General features: G+C 45.7%; 1 protein-coding gene across 1 annotated transcript in view; it reads right to left on the bottom strand.

Annotated features, from left to right (window-relative positions):
- Positions 1-25,575, bottom strand: part of RIPOR3 (RIPOR family member 3) — a 148,433-nt gene that overhangs the window by 80,912 nt on the left and 41,946 nt on the right. The gene's annotated exons all lie outside the window — the stretch shown is intronic.

Below are 25,575 nucleotides of genomic sequence, written 5' to 3'. Positions count from 1 at the left end.
GGAGTTAACCACAGGGGGCGCTGTAGGAGTTAGGGTTCACCTAGTGTGTGTTTACAACTGTAGGGGGGTGTGGCTGTAGGTCTGACGTCATCGATCGAGTCTCCCTATAAAAGTGATCACTCGATCGATGCAGCCGCCATAGTGAAGCACGGGGAAGCCGTGTTAACATACGACTCTCCCCGTTCTTCAGCTCCGGGGAGCGATCGCGAGGGGGCGGCTATAAACGAATAGCCGCGCCCTCGTCCCGGATCGCTCCCCGCGGGTTTCCGACCGCCGCATGTAGCGGGGGGGGTCCCGATCGGACCCCCGACCCACGTCTAGGCAGGGACGTACAGGTACGCCAATGTGCCTGTACGTGCCATTCTGCCGACGTATATGTACATGCGGCAGTCCGGAAGTGGTTAAAGAAAATCTCCACCTTTTATTAGTAAAAAAGCAAACCTTGAACTTCAATCAGTTAGTTTTTCTGGGCTGAGACAATGGCCCGGATTCACGTAGCACTTACGCCAACGTATCTCGAGATACGCCGCGTAAGTGCACATATGCGCCGTCGTATCTATGCGCCTGACTCTGAAAGCAAAATACGCCTGAAAATAGGCTTCATCCGACCGACGTAAGTTTCCTACGCCGTCGTATCGTGGGCGCATATTTACGCTGGCCGCAAGGGGCGCTCCCATTGATCTACGATTCGAATATGCAAATGAGTGAGATACGCCGATTCACGAACGTACATGCGCCCGGCGCATTAATATATGCGGTTTACGTAAGTCGTACGTCCGGCGTAAAGTTAAGCCTCATAAAGCAGGTGTAAGTCAGCAGCATCAATGCAAATGGCTGCACCAGGGAACACAGCCGTCGTTTTTTACATCGTTTACGTAGTACGTGAATAGGGCTAGTCGTAGGTTACGCTCAAGTCGTAGGCAGGGATTCGACGTAAATTAGGCAGTTGTTTCGACGTGATTCTGAGCATGCGCACTGGGAAGCGTCCATGGGACGGCGTATGCGCCGTTCGTTATTCGTATCTTGATGGCGCTCGGCCCATCATTTACATGGGGTCACGCCTCATTAGCATGGCTCACGCCCACTGCCACTTACGACGAGTTACGCCGAGGGAACCCAACGTAGATTAGGGAGCAAGTGCTTTGTGAATACTGTGCTCGCCGCTCTGCGCTACGTCGGCGTAGCGTATATTCGATACGCTACGCCGGCATAACTATGCGCCAAGGTATGTGAATCCGGGCCGATGTCTTTAGTCTGCTGCAGGGAGGAGGAAGACTGCTATATTGCAACTATAGTCTCTGCATGAATATATCCCTAAATTGCCATAATATGCAACAATAGTACAGTGATACCTTGGATTACGAGCATAATTTGTTGCAGAAGAATGCTTGTAATCCAAAGCACTCACATATCAAAGCGAGTTTCCCCATAGAAGATGATGGGAACTCAGATAATTTTTTCACAGTGACTTCTATTGTATGCAGTACCACATGTGGCCAGAGGTGCGGGGGCGCCAGAGACACTCGGAAACCGCTCAGATGCACTCAGAAATAGGGATGAGCTCCGGCGTGTTCGCACACTCCACGTGAGGAGCCCGCCAGGAAATCGGCACGACGCTGTGTTAATCACAGGCAGGGAGACATTTCCCGATGCGCGGCTGCAGAGATCGGGAAATGTCTCCCTGCCTGTGATTAGGCTTTGGGCCGTGTGAAGAGTGTAACAGACACACTCAGCTTAGACAACTGCAGCCAGCAACAATGCTGGGAAGCCATAGTCCAGTCTAAATATTCTGTCCGGGTTTCAGGAAGTCTGAAAACCGGACACATGATTCCAAACCCGAACTGTCCGGGTGAATCCTGGACAGGTGGCAACCCTAGCACACACACTATAGAAGGATATGCTTTGTTTATTTTTTCATTTCCGAGGTTTACAAGCAATTTGAAGAACCCCTAGCAAACCTCTGGAGGAACCCTAAGGATTCACAGAACCCCTGGTTGAGAAAGGCTGTCATGTTACATGATATTGTTTTATTATAATGTACTGTCTCTTTAATGTTTATCTTAACCACTTAAGGACCCCTTCACGCCGATATACGTCGGCAGAATGGCACGTGGGGTCGTGGGCGCGTGCACGCAACCCGGTCCGAAGCTCCGTGACCGCGGGACCCGCTGACCCGATCGCCCTGGAGTCCCGCGATCGGTCACCGGAGCTGAAGAACGGAGAGAGCTGTGTGTAAACACAGCTTCCCCGTTCTTCACTGTGGCAGCGTCATCAATCGTGTGTTTCCTTTTATAGGGATACACAATCAATGATGTCACACCTACAGCCACGCCCCCCTACAGTTGTAAACACAAATGAGGTCACACATAACCCCTTCAGCGCCCCCTTGTGGTTAACTCCCAAACTGCAACTGTCATTTTCACAGTAAACAATGCATTTGTAATGCATTTTTTGCTGTGAAAATGACAATGGTCCCAAAAATGTGTCAAAATTGTCCGAAGTGTCCGCCATAATGTCGCAATCACGAAAAAAATCGCTGATCGCCGCCATTAGTAGTAAAAAAATAATAATTAATAAAAATGCAATAAAACTATCCCCTATTTTGTAAACGCTATAAATTTTGCGCAAACCAACCGATAAACGCTTATTGCGATATTTTTTTTACCAAAAATAGGTAGAAGAATACGTATCGGCCTAAACTGAGGAAAAACATGCGCCGTCCGTGGACAGTGTGCATTGCTCCAAAGTACGCCGCAAGGACTTATTGGTTTCGAGGTGAACGTAAATGACGTCCAGCCCCATTCAGGGACGACTTACGCAAACAACGTAAAATTTTCAAAATTCGACGCGGGAACGACGTCCATACTTAACATTGGCTAGGCCAGCTTTTTGTTGGACTAACTGTACGCCTGAAAACGCCTTACGTAAACGGCGTATCTTTACTGCGACGGGCAAGCGTACGTTCGTGAATAGGCGTATCTCGCTGATTTACGCATTCTAGGCGTAAATCAGCGTTCACGCCCCTAGCGGCCGGCGGAACAAGACAGCTAAGATACGATGGCGCAGGCTGTCGTATCTGAGTTACATTTAAGTGTATCTCAATATGAGAATACACTTAAATGTACGACGGCGCAGATTCAGAGTTACGACGGCGTATCTACTGATACACCGGCTTAACTCTTTCTGAATCTAGCTAATTGACAATAAGCTATGGTTCCATGAAGACAGGGCCCTCCTGCAGACGTCCATCGCGGCTATCGAATGTGGAAAGTGGCGAGACAGACAGGAAAGCCACAAGTGTGATAAAGTCATTTGTCCTATCGGAGGAACAATTATATTCCAACGTTAGGTCCAGGTTATTGCAGCTGACTGTCTGCCAGCTCCGGCCTGCACAGCTTGGAAAGACATCGTACAAGAGATGAAAGATTCTGCGGTGGGGGGGGACGCAGCGCCAAACCCTACACGGGCCGCTCTACAGCATGAACCAGACGGATCTTGGCCAGAAGCTCTCTGCAGCCCCCGAACAGGTTACAGCAACATCAACCCCGAGAAACATTTGTTTCTGATTTTACAAAGCACAAAAAAAAAAAAAATTCTAAACAACAGAGTTGAAATTCTGATTCCATATAAAGTACCAGTTATGGCGAGTTTACATTTTTTCAGAGCGATCGGTGCTGAAAATATTTACAGCGGGGAGATGTGGATGCAGATGGATGTCAGGAAGAAATAAATAATTACAAGACATTCCAGGCACAGCTAAAGAAACAGTTTACTGAAGGGCAAGCGTGACTACAATTACCAAATATGCAAAAGAAAAACTTTTCCCAAAAATGTACAATTAAAGTGACAATCGTGACAGAGGCTGAAATTCTCCGACATCAAGGAAAACCTGACAGGGGTTCTAATCCTTCCACGCCGCATCCAAAAACCAAACAAATAACAGCGTTTTGGGTTTACAATTTAGGATATGTTTAGATTAAAAAAAGGAATGCAAGGGTCATTCTTCCCACTGATCACCAATGTAAGGGTCATTCTTCTCACTGATCACCAATGTAAGGGACATTCTTCTCACTGATCACCAATGTAAGGAACATTCTTCTCACTGATCACCAATGTAAGGGTCATTCTTCCCACTGATCACCAATGTAAGGGACATTCTTCCCACTGATCACCAATGTAAGGAACATTCTTCCCACTGATCACCAATGTAAGGAACATTCTTCTCACTGATCACCAATGTAAGGAGCATTCTTCCCACTGGCCACCAATGTAAGGGACATTCTTCTCACTGATCACCAATGTAAGGGTCATTCTTCTCACTGATCACCAATGTAAGGGACATTCTTCTCACTGATCACCAATGTAAGGGTCATTCTTCCCACTGATCACCAATGTAAGGGACATTCTTCCCACTGATCACCAATGTAAGGGACATTCTTCTCACTGATCACCAATGTAAGGGACATTCTTCTCACTGATCACCAATGTAAGGAACATTCTTCCCACTGATCACCAATGTAAGGAACATTCTTCTCACTGATCACCAATGTAAGGGACATTCTTCCCACTGACCACCAATGTAAGGGACATTCTTCTCACTGATCACCAATGTAAGGAGCATTCTTCTCACTGATCACCAATGTAAGGAACATTCTTCCCACTGATCACCAATGTAAGGGACATTCTTCTCACTGATCACCAATGTAAGGGACATTCTTCTCACTGATCACCAATGTAAGGAACATTCTTCTCACTGATCACCAATGTAAGGGACATTCTTCCCACTGACCACCAATGTAAGGGACATTCTTCTCACTGATCACCAATGTAAGGGACATTCTTCTCACTGATCACCAATGTAAGGAGCATTCTTCTCACTGATCACTAATGTAAGGAACATTCTTCCCACTGATCACCAATGTAAGGGACATTCTTCTCACTGATCACCAATGTAAGGAACATTCTTCCCACTGATCACCAATGTAAGGGACATTCTTCCCACTGATCACCAATGTAAGAGCATTCTTCTCACTGATCACCAATGTAAGGAACATTCTTCCCACTGATCACCAATGTAAGGGACATTCTTCTCACTGATCACCAATGTAAGGAACATTCTTCCCACTGATCACCAATGTAAGGGACATTTTTCCCACTGATCACCAATGTAAGGGACATTCTTCTCACTGATCACCAATGTAAGGAACATTCTTCCCACTGATCACCAATGTAAGGGACATTCTTCTCACTGATCACCAATGTAAGGAACATTCTTCCCACTGATCACCAATGTAAGGGACATTTTTCCCACTAATCACCAATGTAAGGGACATTCTTCCCACTGATCACCAATGTAAGGAACATTCTTCCCACTGATCACCAATGTAAGGGACATTCTTCTCACTGATCACCAATGTAAGGAACATTCTTCTCACTGATCACCAATGTAAGGAACATTCTTCTCACTGATCACCAATGTAAGGGACATTCTTCTCACTGATCTCCAATGTAAGGAACATTCTTCTCACTGATCACCAATGTAAGAGACATTCTTCTCACTGACCACCAATGTAAGGGACATTCTTCTCACTGACCACCAATGTAAGGAACATTCTTCCCACTGATCACCAATGTAAGGGACATTCTTCTCACTGATCACCAATGTAAGGAACATTCTTCTCACTGATCACCAATGTAAGGGAAATTCTTCCCACTGATCACCAATGTAAGGAGCATTCTTCCCACTGACCACCAATGTAAGGAGCATTCTTCCCACTGATCACCAATGTAAGGAACATTCTTCCCACTGATCACCAATGTAAGAGCATTCCTCCCACTGATCACCAATGTAAGAGCATTCTTCCCACTGATCACCAATGTAAGAGCATTCTTCTCACTGATCACCAATGTAAGGGACATTCTTCTCACTGATCACCAATGTAAGTAACATTCTTCTCACTGATCACCAATGTAAGGAACATTCTTCCCACTGATCACCAATGTAAGGAGCATTCTTCTCACTGAACACCAATGTAAGGAACATTCTTCCCACTGATCACCAATGTAAGGGACATTCTTCTCACTGATCACCAATGTAAGGGACATTCTTCTCACTGATCACCAATGTAAGGAACATTCTTCCCACTGATCACCAATGTAAGGGACATTCTTCCCACTGATCACCAATGTAAGGGACATTCTTCTCACTGATCACCAATGTAAGGAACATTCTTCCCACTGATCACCAATGTAAGGAACATTCTTCCCACTGATCACCAATGTAAGGAACATTCTTCCCACTGATCACCAATGTAAGGAGCATTCTTCTCACTGACCACCAATGTAAGGAGCATTCTTCCCACTGATCACCAATGTAAGGGACATTCTTCCCACTGATCACCAATGTAAGAGCATTCTTCCCACTGACCACCAATGTAAGGAGCATTCTTCTCACTGATCACCAATGTAAGGGACATTCTTCCCACTGATCACCAATGTAAGAGACATTCTTCTCACTGATCACCAATGTAAGGAACATTCTTCTCACTGATCACCAATGTAAGGGACATTCTTCTCACTGATCACCAATGTAAGGGACATTCTTCTCACTGATCACCAATGTAAGGGACATTCTTCTCACTGATCACCAATGTAAGAGCATTCTTCCCACTGATCACCAATGTAAGAGACATTCTTCTCACTGATCACCAATGTAAGGGACATTCTTCTCACTGACCACCAATGTAAGGGACATTCTTCTCACTGACCACCAATGTAAGGGACATTCTTCTCACTGATCACCAATGTAAGGGACATTCTTCCCACTGATCACCAATGTAAGGAACATTCTTCTCACTGATCACCATTGTAAGGAACATTCTTCTCACTGATCACCAATGTAAGGGACATTCTTCTCACTGATCACCAATGTAAGGGACATTCTTCCCACTGATCACCAATGTAAGGAGCATTCTTCCCACTGACCACCAATGTAAGGGACATTCTTCCCACTGATCACCAATGTAAGGAACATTCTTCTCACTGACCACCAATGTAAGGAACATTCTTCCCACTGATCACCAATGTAAGGAGCATTCTTCTCACTGAACACCAATGTAAGGAACATTCTTCCCACTGACCACCAATGTAAGGGACATTCTTCCCACTGATCACCAATGTAAGGGACATTCTTCTCACTGATCACCAATGTAAGGAACATTCTTCCCACTGATCACCAATGTAAGGGACATTCTTCCCACTGATCACCAATGTAAGGGACATTCTTCCCACAGATCACCAATGTAAGGGACATTCTTCCCACTGATCACCAATGTAAGGAACATTCTTCCCACTGATCACCAATGTAAGGGACATTCTTCCCACTGATCACCAATGTAAGGGACATTCTTCCCACTGATCACCAATGTAAGGGACATTCTTCCCACTGATCACCAATGTAAGGGACATTCTTCCCACTGATCACCAATGTAAGGAGCATTCTTCCCACTGATCACCAATGTAAGGGACATTCTTCCCACTGATCACCAATGTAAGGGACATTCTTCCCACTGATCACCAATGTAAGGGACATTCTTCCCACTGATCACCAATGTAAGGGACATTCTTCCCACTGATCACCAATGTAAGGAGCATTCTTCCCACTGATCACCAATGTAAGGGACATTCTTCCCACTGATCACCAATGTAAGGGACATTCTTCCCACTGATCACCAATGTAAGGAACATTCTTCCCACTGATCCCCAATGTAAGGAACATTCTTCTCACTGATCACCAATGTAAGGGACATTCTTCTCACTGATCACCAATGTAAGGGACATTCTTCCCACTGATCACCAATGTAAGGAACATTCTTCCCACTGATCACCAATGTAAGGAACATTCTTCCCACTGATCACCAATGTAAGGAACATTCTTCTCACTGATCACCAATGTAAGGAACATTCTTCTCACTGATCACCAATGTAAGGAACATTCTTCCCACTGACCACTAATGTAAGGAACTATGGGCCAGATTCATAGAAGAAATACGCCAGAGTATCTACTGATACGCCGAAATTAGGCTAAGATCCGACTGGCGTAAGTCTCTTACGCCGTCGTATCATAGGCTGCATATTTACGCTGGCCACTAGGTGGCGCTTCCGTCGATTTATGCAAGGAATATGCTAATATCCGCCGATTTAGAAACGTACGTCCACCCGGCGTTTTTTTTTACGTCGTTTACGTTAGGCTTTTTCCGGCGTAAAGTTACCCCTGCTATATGGACGTCGTTCCCGCATCGAATTTTGAACATTTTACGTTGTTTGCGTAAGTCGTTCGCGAATAGGGCTGTACGTAAGTTACGTTCACGTCTAAAGCATTGACGATTTGCGGCGTAATTTCGAGCATGCGCACTGGGATTCTTTCACGAACGGCGCATGCGCCGTTCGTAAAAAACTTCAAATACGTGGGGTCACACTAAATTTGAATAAAACACGCCCACATCATCCACATTTGAATTAGGCGGGCTTACGCCGGACGTCATACGCTACGCCGCCGTAACTTAGGGCGCAAGTTCTTTATGAATACGGAACTTGCGTCCTAAGTTACGGCGGCGTAACGTATCTGAGATAAGTTACGCCAGCAGAAAAATACGCCAGGCTTTCTGAATCTAGCCCAATGCTGGCAACCGAATAGAGTGCGCTGCAGGATATTATGAGCGGAGATTCTTACTCCTCTCCAATACTAGCCAACAAAATGGCCACCTCCGAGGCAGCGACAAACTTTGTCCTTGTTAGCCGCTGTGCTGTCAAAACAGCTCAGCCTTCCTGTACCGGACTCTATTTGGTTGTCGGTGTTCTGTCCAACCACCAATTCGTCAAAATCTGTGATTACTAAGGTTTGAAATAAACTGGAAGTCACGTGGTTGAGTTTCTGATGGGTTGGAGATATTGACAGAACACCACATCCCCAGTCATCCCATTAAAGTGAATGGGACTGTCGGTGAGTTTGCAGCAGGTCAGAGGAGGAGCCGCTACGGGACAGAGATGACAATTGCTCTTTAAAAATTATAATTTCAATCAAGTTGATTTAAATCAAGCCTTTTTAAATTGTGGTTTAAATCGGATCCACCCAGGAATCAGTGGGCTAGATTCAGATACAATGGCGTATCTTTAGTTGGGCGTAGCGTATCCTATTTACGCTACGCTGCCGCAACTTGGACAGGCAAGTGCTGTATTCACAAAGCACTTGCTCCGTAAGTTGCGGCAGCGTAGCGTAAATGGGCCGGCGTAAGCCCGCGTAATTCAAAGTAGGCTGGTAGGGGGCGTGTTGTATGGAAATTAATCGTGACCCCACGTAAATGATGCACTTAACGAACGGCGCATGCGCGCGCATGCTCAGTATCACAACAAATTTTCTCCGTAAATTATGCCGGCTCAATGCTTAGTCGACGTGAACATAACCTACGTCCATCCCCATTCACGTACGACTTACGCAAACGATGTAAAATACGACGCTGTTCCGACGTTTCTGACGTCCATACCTTAACATGACTTACCCCTTGCTTTATGAGGGGTAAAGTTTCGCCGGTCGTACGCCTTACGTAAACAGCGTATTTTAATACGCCGGGCGCAAGTACGTTCGTGAATCGGCGTATCTAGCTCATTTGCATATTCAATGCGGAAATATACGGAAGCGCCCCTAGCGGCCAGCGTAAATATGCCCCCCAAGATACGAGGGCGTAGGAGACTTACGCCGCTCGTATCTTGGCAACAGTGAGGCGTATCTGATTCTATTAATCAGTCGCAAAGATACAACGGCGCACATTCGGACTTACGACGGCGTACGTGGAGATACGCTGTCGTAAGTCCTTTGTGAATCTGGCCATGTGTATATAAAGTTACTGTGAATGACACCGTCAATGTATACTGTATATAAGGACATCTGTAATGTGGAAGGGAGGGCTACCGGGGGTCCCTGGGGAGGCAGACTGGAGCATAATTGCATCTAAAGTATCACATTGCAGGTATTGTCCAAATCAAAGAAAAAGCGTTCATCCATTAATCTAAACATTGACCACAAACAAAGCCATATTCCCAAATGGAATATTACATTTCAAATAGCTAAGTCATATAAAATGTAAGATAAACATTGCACGTTACCAGATCTGCATATAGGAAAACTTCATAAAAACTGCAATGTTAACAGTCTCAGGTTCAGATAAAATATCCGCGCCAAAGGTGGCCCAGATCTCTGCATGGCATTTAGGTCCGATCAGGACCATAGGAAGAAGTATTTCAGGCTAGAAGAAGGTATTAATATGAAGGCTATGGTGACCCAGGCATTCCTGTTTTTACCAGTAGAAGTGAAGGGAGGGGACTTGGCCGGCAGTGGCCTCTCCACATAAAGGATGGCGACCATACAAGGTTTCATTAGTTCATTCCCCTGGAAATGGTTGGCCAGGATTGCCCAAACCAACCACTAGTCCAGGGCTCGACAAAATCTGTGCGCCCGATCGCAATTGCGACAAGAAATTGTGACCTGGCACCCGCCGGTAATTGAGGCCGTGGCTTTGTGGCCTACAAGGCCGCGGCCTCAATTACCGGCCGTCGCGGGGGCGTGGGATCCTGTGTCTCTGTGCGCTCCCACCTCCCCCGCCGCGCGATCGTGGCGGGCCCGTGATGGCCGGTAATTGAGGCCGCGGCTTTGCGGCCTTGTGAAGGCCCAAGCTTCAATCTGTCACCTGGCGCCATCTGGTGGTGGCCGTTGCCATTACAAGCAGTTCTAATGTGTTTTTTCACTGCCATCTCCTTCCCTCTAATTAGAACCCCCAAACATTATATATATTTTTTTATTCTAACACCCTAGAGAATAAAATGGCGATTGTTGCAATACTTTCTGTCACACCGTATTTGCGCAGCGGTCTTACAAGCGCACTTTTTTTGGAAAAAATTACACTTTTTTTAATTAAAAAATAAGACAGTAAAGTTATCCCAATTTTTTTTTATATTGTGAAAGATAATGTTACGCCGAGTAAATTGATACCCAACATGTCACGCTTTAAAATTGCGTCCGCTCGTGGAATGCCGACAAACTTTTACCCTTTAAAATATCCATAGGCGACGTTTAAAAAATTCTACAGGTTGCATGTTTTGAGTTACAGAGGAGGTCTAGAGCTAGAATTATTTCTCTCGCTCTAACGATTGCGGCAATACCTCACATGTGTGGTTTGAATACTGTTTACATATGCGGGCGCTACTCACGTATGTGTTCGCTTCTGCGCGCAAGTTTGGGTGCGTTTTCTGGCTCCTAACTTTTTTAGCTGACTCCTAGATTCCAAGCAAATTTGTCAAACCCTGCACTAGTCATTAAAAAATTCTGTTGTGAAGTTTCAAAATATGCAAAGTTCCTTTTACCCAACTGTGACGTACCCCCGTACTCAAGAAGAGTCAGTCCGCCGTAAATGCTTCCTCTGTCAGGTACCACACAATCCAAGACCCCTTAGCCTTCCCATTCACTAGTCGTAGCTCAGTGTAGGGTATACCATCCGACCGTTTATTAGAACAAGAATACAGTCTTATATACAGTTAAAGAGGAGGTTCCTGCCTGCTGCTCATATTACTCTAACAATACACCTGTAACCAGAAACATAAATCAACATGAGCTAATTAACTAATCCCTTAAAGCAGCTGATGTGCCTCTCTAACCACAATACACATTATGATACATATAAACACAGAACTCCTTCATACAATTGCAGGGTTAATTAGCACAACCAACAATGTCATTTACATTATAGCAGACAACAGACAGACAGGTGGCTGCAGTTGACATCAGCATCTTCTAACAGTATGTGTCCCAACATTATGAATCAGTCACTATTTCTAATATGGCATATACAGGGTTCACAGAGTCTGTGTGTCTTGGGGGGACATGGACCTGAATCCAAAGTAACGCCACCTCAAGGGTCCCCAGGCATACAGCTCACAAAGAGCACCGTTCCCCCAAATGCCAGGGCCCAAAATCGGTAGGCAAGAGGCTAGCATTCAGTCCCCTCCAAAAGCTTCTGTCCCGGCTAGGTCTGTCACACCAACATCCACCATTTTATTCATGAAAGGTGGCCTTAATCTCTCCTATCAGCATGCTTCTTAGAACATTGTTTGGCTCCATGTGCTGCTTCTTCCTCTCACACTCCAGCCCTGCTTTACAGGAACTGCGAGAAGCTACTACCAGGTTAAATTGAGGTATGTACACTGCTTGCAATCATAAAATACATTTAATGAGGTATTTTACGGTTATAGAGCTGCATAAATGTGTGTCTTCTCTATCTGCCTGGGGTTCAGCTTTAACTCTACAGGGTCAGAACATTTAGGCAGCGCCAAGGTATATTTATCAAGTATGCGCTGGGCAGACGACTGGAAGTGTCCACTACGATTTCTGGATGGGAAACGCATTCATATGAGATGAAGCATTGGTTTGGATGTTGTGCGAGTCCTGGCAAGCCTCTCCACTTTCCACAGAGGCCTTCCTTACCGCTGTCTGTCGGCTAAGTTATTAGGAGCGCGCTCTCCTCGGCTGCTAATACGTTCAGCATAAATTCTCTGTGACTGGTGACTGGACCGGAGCAGGCGGGTTATGTCACTCTTCTAAAAATACGCAACGCTAAGGAACCGGCTGATGTCAAACAGACTTCGGGAGACTTTGACCTGAAATCTGCACATTTCATTTGGATGTCGGCTTAGCGTGTGTTTTAGATATATAGAAGAAAGTCACCTGCTTTTGTATAAAAATCTACATAAACTAGAGCTGCACGATTCTGGTCAAAATGAGAATCACGATTCTTTTGGTTAGACTAAAGATCACGATTCTCTCACGATACTCAAAAACTGAATGCCAGAACCCACCCCCCCCCCCCAATAAATAAATAAATAAACCTGTGATTTTTCTGAAAATATGAATATATAAAAATGAGACCAGTGATATGTCTATAATGTTAAAGACCATATAACTCCTATCAATAAAGCAGAATCAAAATTTGATTCAGCTTTTTTCATAGGAGTTATATGGTCTTTAACATTATAGACATATCACTGGTCTCTTTTTTTATACATCAGAAGCAGTACCGCCAGCAACCATTGGGTGGCGCATGGATACACACAGTTGTACGGAACTGTGAGGAAGATTAATACATCAGAAGCAGTACCGCCGGAAACCACTGGGTGGTGCATGGATACACACTACAGTTGTACAGAACTGTGAGAGAAGCCCAGGCATCCATCCAGCGGCGCAGGCTGCTGACGTCGGTTCCGATATCGGCGCCATTTGCGTTCTGCCTCTCATGCCCAGAGATCGCTCGCCGGTCACGAGCATCGGCACCCCCGCGATGCAGCAGGAGTGCACCTCCGGCTGCGCAAGGCCTGATAACCTGCTTAAAGTGACCGACGTACAGCTACGACGGTTTCCGCAGCGGAGTCAGCCTGCCACAATTTAAATGACTTTTGCGCAAACCAATCAATTTACGCTTATTGCGATTTTCATTACCAAAAATATGTAGAATACATATCGGCCTAAACTGAGAAAAAAAGTGACTTTTTTTAAAAAAAAAACGTGGATATTTATTATAGCAAAAAGTACAAAATGTTGTGGTTTTTTTTTCAAAATTGACGCTATTTTTTGTCTATAGCACAAGAAATAAAAACCGTAGAGGTGATCAAATACCACCAAAAGAAAGCTCTATTTGTTGGGGGAAAAAGGACGTCAATTTTGTTTGGGTACAGCGCAAGCACGACTGCGCAATTGTCAGTTAAAGCGACGCAGTGCCGTATCGCAGAAAAATGGCCTGGTCATTGGGCAGCCAATTCTTCCGGGGCTGAAGTGGTTAAAATCATAAAGGTCCAGCCAATTTTTTTATATATTTTCTGATATTTCATCGGCAGACACATGGCTCTGCATGCAGAATTAAATTATAAAAAAGCATTTTCAGCAATCCCTTCATATGCGCCTGGTCCCTGGTCAAAGTTCTGCCTGGGGTGCTATTCTTGGGTAACACATTTTTAGATCCATCTGAAGTCATTTCCGGATGAGTTATTAGATCAATTGCAGGCGTCTTAGGAACTAAGTAAATATTTGCAGAAAACAGAATTAAACTCTAAACTGTCCAAATGACTTCTGATTGCTTGTATTAAGAGGCATGAAGCCGGGGGTGGAAAATGTTGTGGACACCTGCTGCAACTCAGCGTCAGAGGGACATCAATACTCACCACGACAGCGTTGTCTCGGCCCTGTCACGTTTATTCCTGCAGTGTCGGCCTCTGGAAGACCTTCCAAACATGACCCACCAATGTGAACTTCTAAATTGCTTTTTTTTTGTTTTTGTAATTTATTTTTTCCCACTTGGCTGTGACATAAGGAAAAAGAGAGAACGCACAAAGGAAACCAAATTTCCTTGTGTACTCAGCAGTTTGGTGTGACTCACGGGTTCACCTGCCTTCTCTTTGGTTACAGTATACAATATATGGCCACTGATAAAAAATACAAAATGCCTAACTGTAGGAACCTTGTCCTATGTTGTTGTGTTCCTAACCAAGTAAAGCCTAAGCAGAGCCGGTGCTACCACTAGGCAAACTAGGCAGCCGCCTAGGGTGCCCGGCCACTGGTGTTCCTACTCTCTTCTCTCTGCAGCAAGCAACTAAGTCTCAGAATCAGCAGGCAGCCGCCGCTCAATTCACACATAGGGCCAGATTCTCATACATTCGCGCTGCTCCTGGGCAGCGTAATATATGAGATCTACGTTACACCGCCGCAGGTCTACAGGTTTACATCCTGATTCTCAGAACACTTACCTGTAAACTTGCGGCGGTGTAGCGTTAGATTGCTCGTCGCAAGCCCGCCCAATTCAAATGGGGCGGGCACCATTTAAATTAGGCGCGCTCCCGCGCCGAGCGTACTGCGCATGCTCCGTCGGGTAAATTACCCGACGTGCATTGCGCTAAATGACGTCGCCCCGACGTCATTTGCCTAGATGTATACGTAAATGGCGTCCAGCGCTATTCACGGACATCTTACGCAAACGACGTAATTTTTATTGAATTCGACGCGGGAACGACGGCCATCGTTAACATTGGTTGCGCCTGCTAATTAGCAGGGGCAACCTTACGCGTCGGGTACGCTACGCAAACGACATTAATTCGCTGCGTCGACCTCGCGTATGTTCGGGAATCGCCGTACTTACCTCATTTGCATAGACGACGGGGAAAAGCGACGATGCGACACCTAGCGGCGGGAAAAAAAATTACTTTTAAGATCTGACAGCGTAACAGCCTTACGCATGTCAGATCTAATGGGTACCTATGCGCAACTGATTCTGAGAATCAGTCGCATAGATACCCGGGGCCAGATGAGGTGTTACGACGGCGCTAATGGTGTTGCACCGTCGTAACGCCTTTGAGAATCTGGCCCATAGTGTCTGAGGCGCAGAGGCGGCGAAGAACTGTGTCTGTGTCACGACTCCCGAATGAATGGAAGCAAGCAAACATTCATTGATGGGCACTGGTGAGGCTGCATTGATGGGCGCTGGTGAGGCTGCATTGATGGGCGCTGGTGAGGCGGCCTTTGATGGGCGCTGGTGAGGCGGCATTTAAAGGGCGCTAGTGAGGCGGCATTTAAAGGCCGCTTTATTAAAAAAAGGTGGGGTATAGATGGGCAGGGCACAGGGGGTGGGGTCAAGGGTGGAGCCAATAGGGGAGGCGCCACAATGAGGTTCCGCCTAGGGCAGTGATGGTAAACCTTGGCACCCCTGATGTTTTGGAACTACATTTCCCATGATGCTCAGCTACTCTGCAGAGTGCATGAGCATCATGGGAAATGTAGTTCCAAAACATCTGGGGTGCCAAGGTTCTCCATCACTGACCTAGGGTGTCAAAAATCCTTGCACCAGGTGACTTTAACCTGTGTAGTGTGTTTTTTTTCTTGGCACTTTTCTCCCCCCAGGTGAATGGGTAGGGGTACGATGTACCCCATACTCATTCACATAGGGTGGGGGACCGGGATCTGGGGGCCCCCTTATGAAAGGGGGCTCCCGGATTCCGATAAGCCACCCGCCCGCAGACCGGGTGGGGGGGCGCAGGGCCCCCCCCTGACCTAAAGCACCTGACCCCCCATGTTGAGGGCATGTGGCCTGGTACGGTTCAGGAGGGGGGGGGGCGCTCGCTCGTCCCCACCTCCTTTCCTGACCAGCCAGGCTGCGTGCTCGGATAAGGGTCTGGTATGGGTTTTGGGGGGACCCCCACGCTGTTTTTTCGGCGTAGGGGGTTTCCCTTGAAATCCATAACAGACCTAAGTGCCTGGTATGCTCATGTCGGTTTTTTGTTTAAAATTTGGCGTGGAATTCCCCCTCCTGGAGGCAACTTCAAGTCGGGTTGTAAGTCGCCCCAAGTCACGCTGTGATTCACGCTCAAGTCGTGTCTAAGTCGCCTCGCAAAGTCGCGCTAAAAGTCGTGTAGCTCCTGTGTGAACCGGCTCTTAGTATAACATGTTAATTTTTTTTTTTTTTAAATAAAGGCTTAGAATCACTTTAGTACATACAACTTTGCATGAAGTGTATTATATAGACCTGGAGTAAAGAGATCTGTACCTGCAGTGCTAGGAGGACACGGGACATGGGATAAGGGACTCATTCCTGGAGTGACTTATCACTGCACTGATAGGTTGTGTCAGGATCATTCCTCTTCCTGAGGCTCGGATAGGTCTGGGGAATGTCTGTAATGTTTATCCTGACAAATAAAGTGTTCTCCTCATAAATAAAATGTATAAACCATGAGAAATGTGACATAAAACTGTACCTCATCCAGTAATGTGACCGCAGTCTGATAGGATGGACCATAACAGGTCACAGGGTGCTAAACACACTTCTACAGATACTGAGAATTACACCGAGTGTACAGGACAAGAGAAGTAGTACTGTGCACGATCCATACATACAGAATAAGAACAGATACTGGGAATTACACCGAGTGTACAGGACAAGAGAAGCAGTACTGTGCACGATCCATACATACAGAATAAGAACAGATACTGAGAATTACACCGAGTGTATAGGACAAGAGAAGCAGTACTGTGCACGATCCATACATACAGAATAAGAACAGATACTGGGAATTACACCGAGTGTATAGGACAAGAGAAGCAGTACTGTGCACGATCCATACATACAGAATAAGAACAGATACTGGGAATTACACCGAGTGTACAGGACAAGAGAAGCAGTACTGTGCACGATCCATACATACAGAATAAGAACAGATACTGAGAATTACACCGAGTGTATAGGACAAGAGAAGCAGTACTGTGCACGATCCATACATACAGAATAAGAACAGATACTGGGAATTACACCGAGTGTATAGGACAAGAGAAGCAGTACTGTGCACGATCCATACATACAGAATAAGAACAGATACTGGGAATTACACCCGGCATACAGGACAAGAGAATAGTACTGTGCACGATCCATACATACAGAATAAGAACAGATACTGGGAATTACACCGAGTGTATAGGACAAGAGAAGTAGTACTGTGCACGATCCATACATACAGAATAAGAACAGATACTGGGAATTACACCGAGTGTATAGGACAAGAGAAGCAGTACTGTGCACGATCCATACATACAGAATAAGAACAGATACTGGGAATTACACCGAGTGTATAGGACAAGAGAAGTAGTACTGTGCACGATCCATACATACAGAATAAGAACAGATACTGGGAATTACACCGAGTGTATAGGACAAGAGAAGTACTACTGTGCACGATCCATACATACAGAATAAGAACAGATACCGAGAATTACACCCGGCATACAGGACAAGAGAATAGTACTGTGCACGATCCATACATACAGAATAAGAACAGATACTGGGAATTACACCGAGTGTATAGGACAAGAGAAGTAGTACTGTGCACGATCCATACATACAGAATAAGAACAGATACTGGGAATTACACCGAGTGTATAGGACAAGAGAAGTAGTACTGTGCAGGATCCATACATACAGAATAAGAACAGATACTGGGAATTACACCGAGTGTATAGGACAAGAGAAGTAGTACTGTGCACGATCCATACATACAGAATAAGAACAGATACTGGGAATTACACCGAGTGTACAGGACAAGAGAAGTAGTACTGTGCACAATCCATACATACAGAATAAGAACAGATACTGAGAATTACACCCGGCATACAGGACAAGAGAATAGTACTGTGCACGATCCATACATACAGAATAAGAACAGATACCGAGAATTACACCCGGCATACAGGACAAGAGAATAGTACTGTGCACGATCCATACATACAGAATAACAACAGATACTGAGAATTACACCGAGTGTATAGGACAAGAGAAGTGGTACTGTGCACGATCCATACATACAGAATAAGAACAGATACCGAGAATTACACCCGGCATACAGGACAAGAGAATAGTACTGTGCACGATCCATACATACAGAATAAGAACAGATACTGGGAATTACACCCGGCATACAGGACAAGAGAAGTAGTACTGTGCACGATCCATACATACAGAATAAGAACAGATACTGGGAATTACACCCGGCATACAGGACGAAGAGAAGTGGTACTGTGCAGAGTCCATATACACAGAATAAGAACAGATACTGGGAATTACACCGAGTGTATAGGACAAGAGAAGTGGTACTGTGCACGATCCATACATACAGAATAAGAACAGATACTGGGATGACACCCGGCATACAGGACAAGAGAATAGTACTGTGCACGATCCATACATACAGAATAAGAACAGATACTGGGAATTACACCGAGTGTACAGGACAAGAGAAGCAGTACTGTGCACGATCCATACATACAGAATAAGAACAGATACTGGGAATTACACCGAGTGTATAGGACAAGAGAAGCAGTACTGTGCACGATCCATACATACAGAATAAGAACAGATACTGGGAATTACACTTAGGCCCCATACACACGAGAGAATTTATCCGCGGATACGGTCCAGCGGACTGTTTCCACGGATAAATCCTCTCAAAGATTTCCGCAGATTTCGATGCGATGGAGTGTACACACCATCGCATTGAAATCCGCGCGGAAATCCTCTGGCGATGACGTGTCGCGCCGTCGCCGCGATTATGACGCGGCGACGGGCGCGACGCTGTCATATAAGGAATTCCACGCATGCGTCAAATCATTACGACGCGTGCGGGGAATCCCTTTGGACGAATGGATCCGGTAAGTCTGTACAGACGAGCGGATCCATCCGTTGGAATGGATTCCAGCAGATGGATTTGTTGTGCATCACAGCAAATATCCGATCTGCTGGAATCCATCCCAGAGGAGATTTCTCCGCGGAAACAGATCCGCTGGCGTGTACACACCATAGGATCTATCCGCAGAAACCCATTTGCTGGGATTTATCTGCGGATGGATTCTATCGTGTGTACGGGGCCTTAGTGTATAGGACAAGAGAAGCAGTACTGTGCACGATCCATACATACAGAATAAGAACAGATACTGGGAATTACACCGAGTGTACAGGACAAGAGAAGTAGTACTGTGCAGAGTCCATATACGCAGAATAAGAACAGATACTGGGAATTACACAGCATACAGGACAAGAGAAGTAGTACTGTGCAATGGAATGACATCCAGAGGAGCAGCTGCCCCGTCCAGGCAGTCAATACACAGGCAGAATATCGTCCCTCCGCAGAGCAGAACAGATTTTCGGGAGGAGAGTCAGAAAACACGCAATGGATGATAATGGAAACAATGGCCCAGCTTGCTTTATTGCTCTTTCCGGACAGATCCAAAAGTAACAGTTTCTCGGATTCCTCGGGTTCCCACGCTTCTTCTGCTCCATCGGTACTTTTCTGTCTGTGAAGAGGAATTTGTTTATTGTCGGGTCACATAGCTCCTTCTGATGACACGATATTAAAAGGCATTAACCTCCCGGGTGTCAGGACAGCCATTTGTGGAAACAGTTTCTCAGAAAATCACTTGTTCTGTTTATGGCCCATGAAAATGACGCAAACAGTCCCTGGAAAGCGAGGAGGGACCCGACATAGGAAATCAACAGGAAGGTTTAACCTCAACTTAGACAAGAGATCTGCAATTCATTCAATACTCAGCGATGACATCAGGCTGGTTCTGTGAGAAATTTATTCTTACCCCCCATCCCCTGAAACTAACCATTGCGCCCAGGGCAGCCGTCCCTCCTGCCCACCCCTTGTCCCTCCCATGGATGTAAGCAGTGGGCTGGCTCTTGGGAGGAGTTATGCAAATTATCAAAATGCCTCCAATTATTGTATGGTTGTCACAAGCAGGGGCGGAGCTACCGCTAGGCAAACTAGGCAGCCACCGGTTCGTACCATTTCACCTTGACCTACAGTAGTCCCTGTATATTTTTTTTTTTTCTTTTTCTTTTGGTTTTGTATATTTAGCTATTATTTTCTGTTAGTCCTCCCCCATAAGGGGGAGCTCTAGTGTGGGTTTGGCTCCCCAGTTTCTTCCTTTTGGCAGGTTTTCCTGGGACCCCTTAAGCTCTTTGGATGCCTGGGTCTTCAGGGTCGTGCAGAGCCTGGAGCTAAGTATACTGCCAGCCCTGCCATCTTTCAACATGGCAGCTGCGGTCATTGGTTTTGTTGCGCATGGATGATAAGCCATCTTGCGCATACACAGTTTTTTTTTTTTTTTAAACCACTTCAGACTCCACCTACCAACATGAGACTTGCTCACATTTGATTTGCTTGTAACGTCTCTGCAAAGGTTTAGCATCATTTGTGGTTTCCCTTCCCCCCCCCTCTTATGGTTGTTTGTTTATTTTAGTTTCCTTTTTTTTTTATTATTATTATTATTATTTTTTTTGCGCATACACAGTTGAACTGTGGGTCTTGGCTGAGCGCCACGCACTGGATGTAGGACCGGTGTGGTGCGAGTAGCTGGTCTTGCCTAGGGCGCAAAATAGTCTAAACACCGGCCCTGTTCACAAGTACAATAAAAATCTCACTTTCGTACCGGCTCACGACGATATACGTGCTAGCTGCCATAACCTTGGTCTTCACCCGGCGGTCCACTTTCAAATAAAAGTGGTCTCTGCAGCGCATTCACCGCAAGATTACTTTTATCAGTGGCAGGAGAGCCCCCCCCCCCCCTCCAGGACAGTGTCAAAATAAAAAGTAAATTAAATAATAAAATTGTAAGCATCCCGCCAAGCTCGCGCACAGAAGCGAACGCATACGTGAGTAGCGCCCACATACGAAAACAGTGTGCAAACCACACATGTGAGGCATCACCGCGATCGTTAGAGCAAGAGCAATAATTCTAGTCCTAGACCTCCTCTGTAACTCAAAACTGGTAACCTGTAAACATTTTTAAATGTCCCCTATATAGATTTTTAAGGGTAAAAGTTTGTCGCCATTCCACAAGCGGGCGCAATTGTGAAGTGTAACATGTTGGGTATCAATTTACTCGGCGTAACATTATCTTTCACAATATAAAAAAATAAAAATTAGGCTAACTTTACTGGTGACTTATTTTTTAATTAAAAAAAGTGTATTTTTTCCAAAAAAAAGTGCGCTTGTAAGATCGCGGCGCAAAAAAGGTGTGACAGAAAGTATTGCAACAACCGCCATTTTATTCTCTAGGGTATTAGGAAAAGAAATATATATATATATATATAAAAATAATGTTTGGGGGGTTTAAGTAATTTTCTAGCAAAAATTATTATTTTAACTTGTAAACACCATGGCCTAGATTCACCTAGGGCGGCATAACGTTGTGCGGGCGTATTTACGCTACGCCGCCGCTACGTAGAGAGGCAAGTGCTGTATTCACAAAGCACTTGCGTCCTAAGTTACGGCGGCGTAGCGTAAATCGGCCGGCGTAAGCACGCGTAATTCAAAGTAGGCAGGTCGTGGGCGTGTTGTATTTAAATTAAGCGTGACCCCATGTAGATGCATGGCCGAACGAACGGCGCATACGCGCGCATGCTCAGTATCACGTCGTATTTACGCCCAAATATACGCCAGCTCAATGCCTGTGACGTAAACGTAACCTACGCACAGCCCCATTCACGTACGACTTACGTAAACGACGTAAAAAGATACGCTTGTTCCGACGTCCATAGCCTTGCATAGGCTGCGCCACCTAGAGACCAGCTTTATCTTTACGCCGGCGTATGTCTTACGTAAACGGCGTAACCAATTGCGACGAGCGTACGTACGTTTGTGAATCGGCGTATCTAGCTCATTTACATATTCGATGCGGAAATCAACAGAAGCGCCACCTAGCGGCCAGCGTAAATATGCACCCCAAGATACGACGGCGTAGGAGACTTACGCCGCTCGTATCTTGGCCAAATCTATGCGAAACTGATTCTATGAATCAGGCGCATAGATACGACGGCGGCCATTCGGACTTACGACGGCGTATCTGGAGATACGCCGTCGTAAGTCTTTGAGAATCTGGGCCCAAGTCTCAAAACGAGGCTCGGTTCACAAGTGGTTAAATTGGGTCACCAATCACAATAAAACAGAACTTTTACATTTCCCCTTTATATCCACAACTTAAAAAAAAAAAAAAAGTTTATTAAAAATTTAAAAAATTACAGTTAACCCCCACATGGCCTGATTACGTTAAACAAGGCTCAGATCCCATGTGCTGATAAGGACTGTGGCAGCCATGCGTAGGTTAAGCATGGAAAAGGCGAGCCAGTAGGTCTGTATTCTATCAGCCAGGTCCATTAAGGTCTCACACATTTCTGCTCTGCGGTGAATTATGGGGTACCGCAGAGACTAATCAAATCAAATCGTAAAAAGAGGAAAAGCAAAATCTCCTTTCTCACTGGCTGCTCTTTCATAGGGATCCAGCGCCAGTCCAAAAATTTCACGGTAACAATAGAAACCGTCTCACTGCCGATCCGACACCTCCCGGCATCTACAGTGCGCCAGCATTCACTATACTGCACTTCCAGGGCTTGTTGTGGTGTTGGCCCAGAACGGCAGAGACCATTAAGCCAACGCAACACGCGATTTTCTTCCTTGTAAAGGGAGGACTCTATTTAGGGATACAGAACGGGAATTAAAAGTCTACAGCCGTCTGCCGAAAGTGTCGAGCTTGGAAGGGGGCTGGAAAGAACGATTTAGGTGAAAGTAAACCCATTTTAAAGCGGTAGTAAGCTGCTGAAAAAAATTAAAAATAAAACCTGCAAGACAATGGCATAATGTGCTAGTATGCATTGCATACTAGCACATTATGAAATACTTACCTTAGAACGAAGCCCCTGCAGCAGCGCCCGGTCACTGCTGAGGGGGCTGACATGTTCCCCCGGCGTTTCTTCTGGGTTCGCATGCTCCGGCGCTGTAAGTGGATGGAGCCGCGATGACGTCACTCGGTTCCGGCAAGAAGCTCTGAAGTTCCAGCGCGATATAAAAGATAGTGCAGCGCTAAAATACAAGCCCATGAAAGGTCATCCAAGTGATCCTAAAGGTGACTGTAGTACGGGTATAGTGCAGGTGATGAGCAAGATTGTGACACCTCCACCAAAAGCTGAAATGGCCGCTCACCTCACAGGATGGACCCTCTGTTAGATAGGGTCAAATACACTTTCCCATGAGGGTATAATCCAGGCAATAATCCAACAGGAACCAGGAAATCCGGTGGAATGATACCAAGTATTGAATTGATAGATGCAATCATGTAAAAAAGGAGGACAAACCATAGTGCTCTCCGCATAAACAAGTAAAGGATTTATTAATAAATAAAATAAAACTCACAAACAGAGGCACTGGGTCAGTGCCATGCGAGACAGTAAGTAGAACAAGTTGTGGATGGCTGCGGGTGACGTCACGTCCTTCCCCACCGAACGTTGCGTCCTTAGGGGCGGGACTTCTTCTTCATAAGTGGCAGATCTCATATTGGGTACGTGATCTGGCACAGAAGAGCCGTTCTGCCACTATACATCTAAGTGATGCGGTCAGCAAGCGGTTAAAAACAGGCCGCTGGGAGCTGCGGTGGCTCAACGCGATTGGCACTGCGCTGACAAGCCATTCACCTCTGCAGCTAGGGGTTCGGATCCCGGTCTCGGCTACATGTGAATTGAGTTTGGTGGTCTCAGCCCGGCTCCCGATGGGTGTGCTATGCGAGGTAAGCCTGCGCTTAGTACGCCCACCCCCCCTCCCACAAAAACCACCACACTTACACGCACTCGAAATTGAGTTAACATGCACGCACTTTGACCACGCGGTCTCTAAAAAGAGAGGTGAAGGACTAACGGGGCTGGTTGAGTGGGCTAGATCCTCTCACTCCCTTGTAGGGAGTCCCTCTGCCCCGTTGGGCTTCAAAGCGGAGCAGGTAGGGCGGGCTGTGTGGTAGGACCCCCTCACACACCCACCATTGCCACCCGGGGCATGGAGAAAGGTGGCAGATTGCCTCTGGGGGAGGCCTGCCTACTCCCAACTCCTGCAGTCCGGCTCCTCTCTCGAGTACACGCACAAAATACACTTTAAAAAAAAAAAAAAAACAGGCCGCTGATCTGCAGTTTTACTCCCCCCTGGCGGCTCACCCAAACTGTAAATTACCAGCCAGACAGGGCTGTTCACATGCCACACCCTCCGGACCTGCAATGACGAACAGTTGCATGGCTCATGGCGTCTTCAGTGTGCAGGCGCTAACACAGGAAGAACATTTAGTTTAGGTGGCCCATGTATATTGCACTCAAGATACCGATAGGCGTAATGGCAGGTTCTTGGTTTTTGGAGAATTCCATTATTTTAGTATCCTGCATTACATGCCGTTAATCCTGCGGAGAGCCCATACACAGACAGTGTGAGCCCTGCGTCAGATATAATTACAGCTGGTGACCCCAGTTTCCTGACGCCATCACCCTGCGGTCATTCTCAGCATCCAGAGTCACTGGGGGCATCGGCCTATTCCAATATCATTGCACATAATCAGCATTCCCAGTGTCACTGCCCCCCCCCCCCCCCCCCGAATCATCCTGTTCAGAATTACAGCAATGTTTATACACAGAATTATCAGACCTCCTCCCACCAACAATCTCAGATTCCAGGGCCTAGTAGAGAAAGTCAACCTCTACAACGTCAGGAAGAGAATGGGAACTTTATTGGTGCCAAAAACAACAAAATGCAACACAACAAAACAACACAACAACAAATATATAAGAAAATAAATCACAGCATTACAAAACACAACAAAATGCAACACAACAAAATAACAACAAATATATAAGAAAAGAAATCACAGCATTACAAAACACCACAAAATGCAACACAACAACAAATATATAAGAAAAGAAATCACAGCATTACAAAACACCACAAAATGCAACACAACAACAAATATATAAGAAAATAAATCATAGCATTACAAAACACACAACAAAATAACAAAAGAACACAACACAACAAATATATAAGAAAATAAATCACAGCATTAAAACACAGCGTCAAAACACACAATAAAAGCAAGAAAATAGACAAAAAGAACAAAACAAAACACCAAGTGTAACA

Source organism: Rana temporaria, chromosome 12 (genome assembly GCF_905171775.1).
Source record: "Rana temporaria chromosome 12, aRanTem1.1, whole genome shotgun sequence".
NCBI classification, from domain to species: domain Eukaryota; kingdom Metazoa; phylum Chordata; class Amphibia; order Anura; family Ranidae; genus Rana; species Rana temporaria.
The sequence above is the reverse complement of the archived record's forward strand: the minus strand, read 5'-3'. Positions and strand labels throughout refer to the sequence as shown.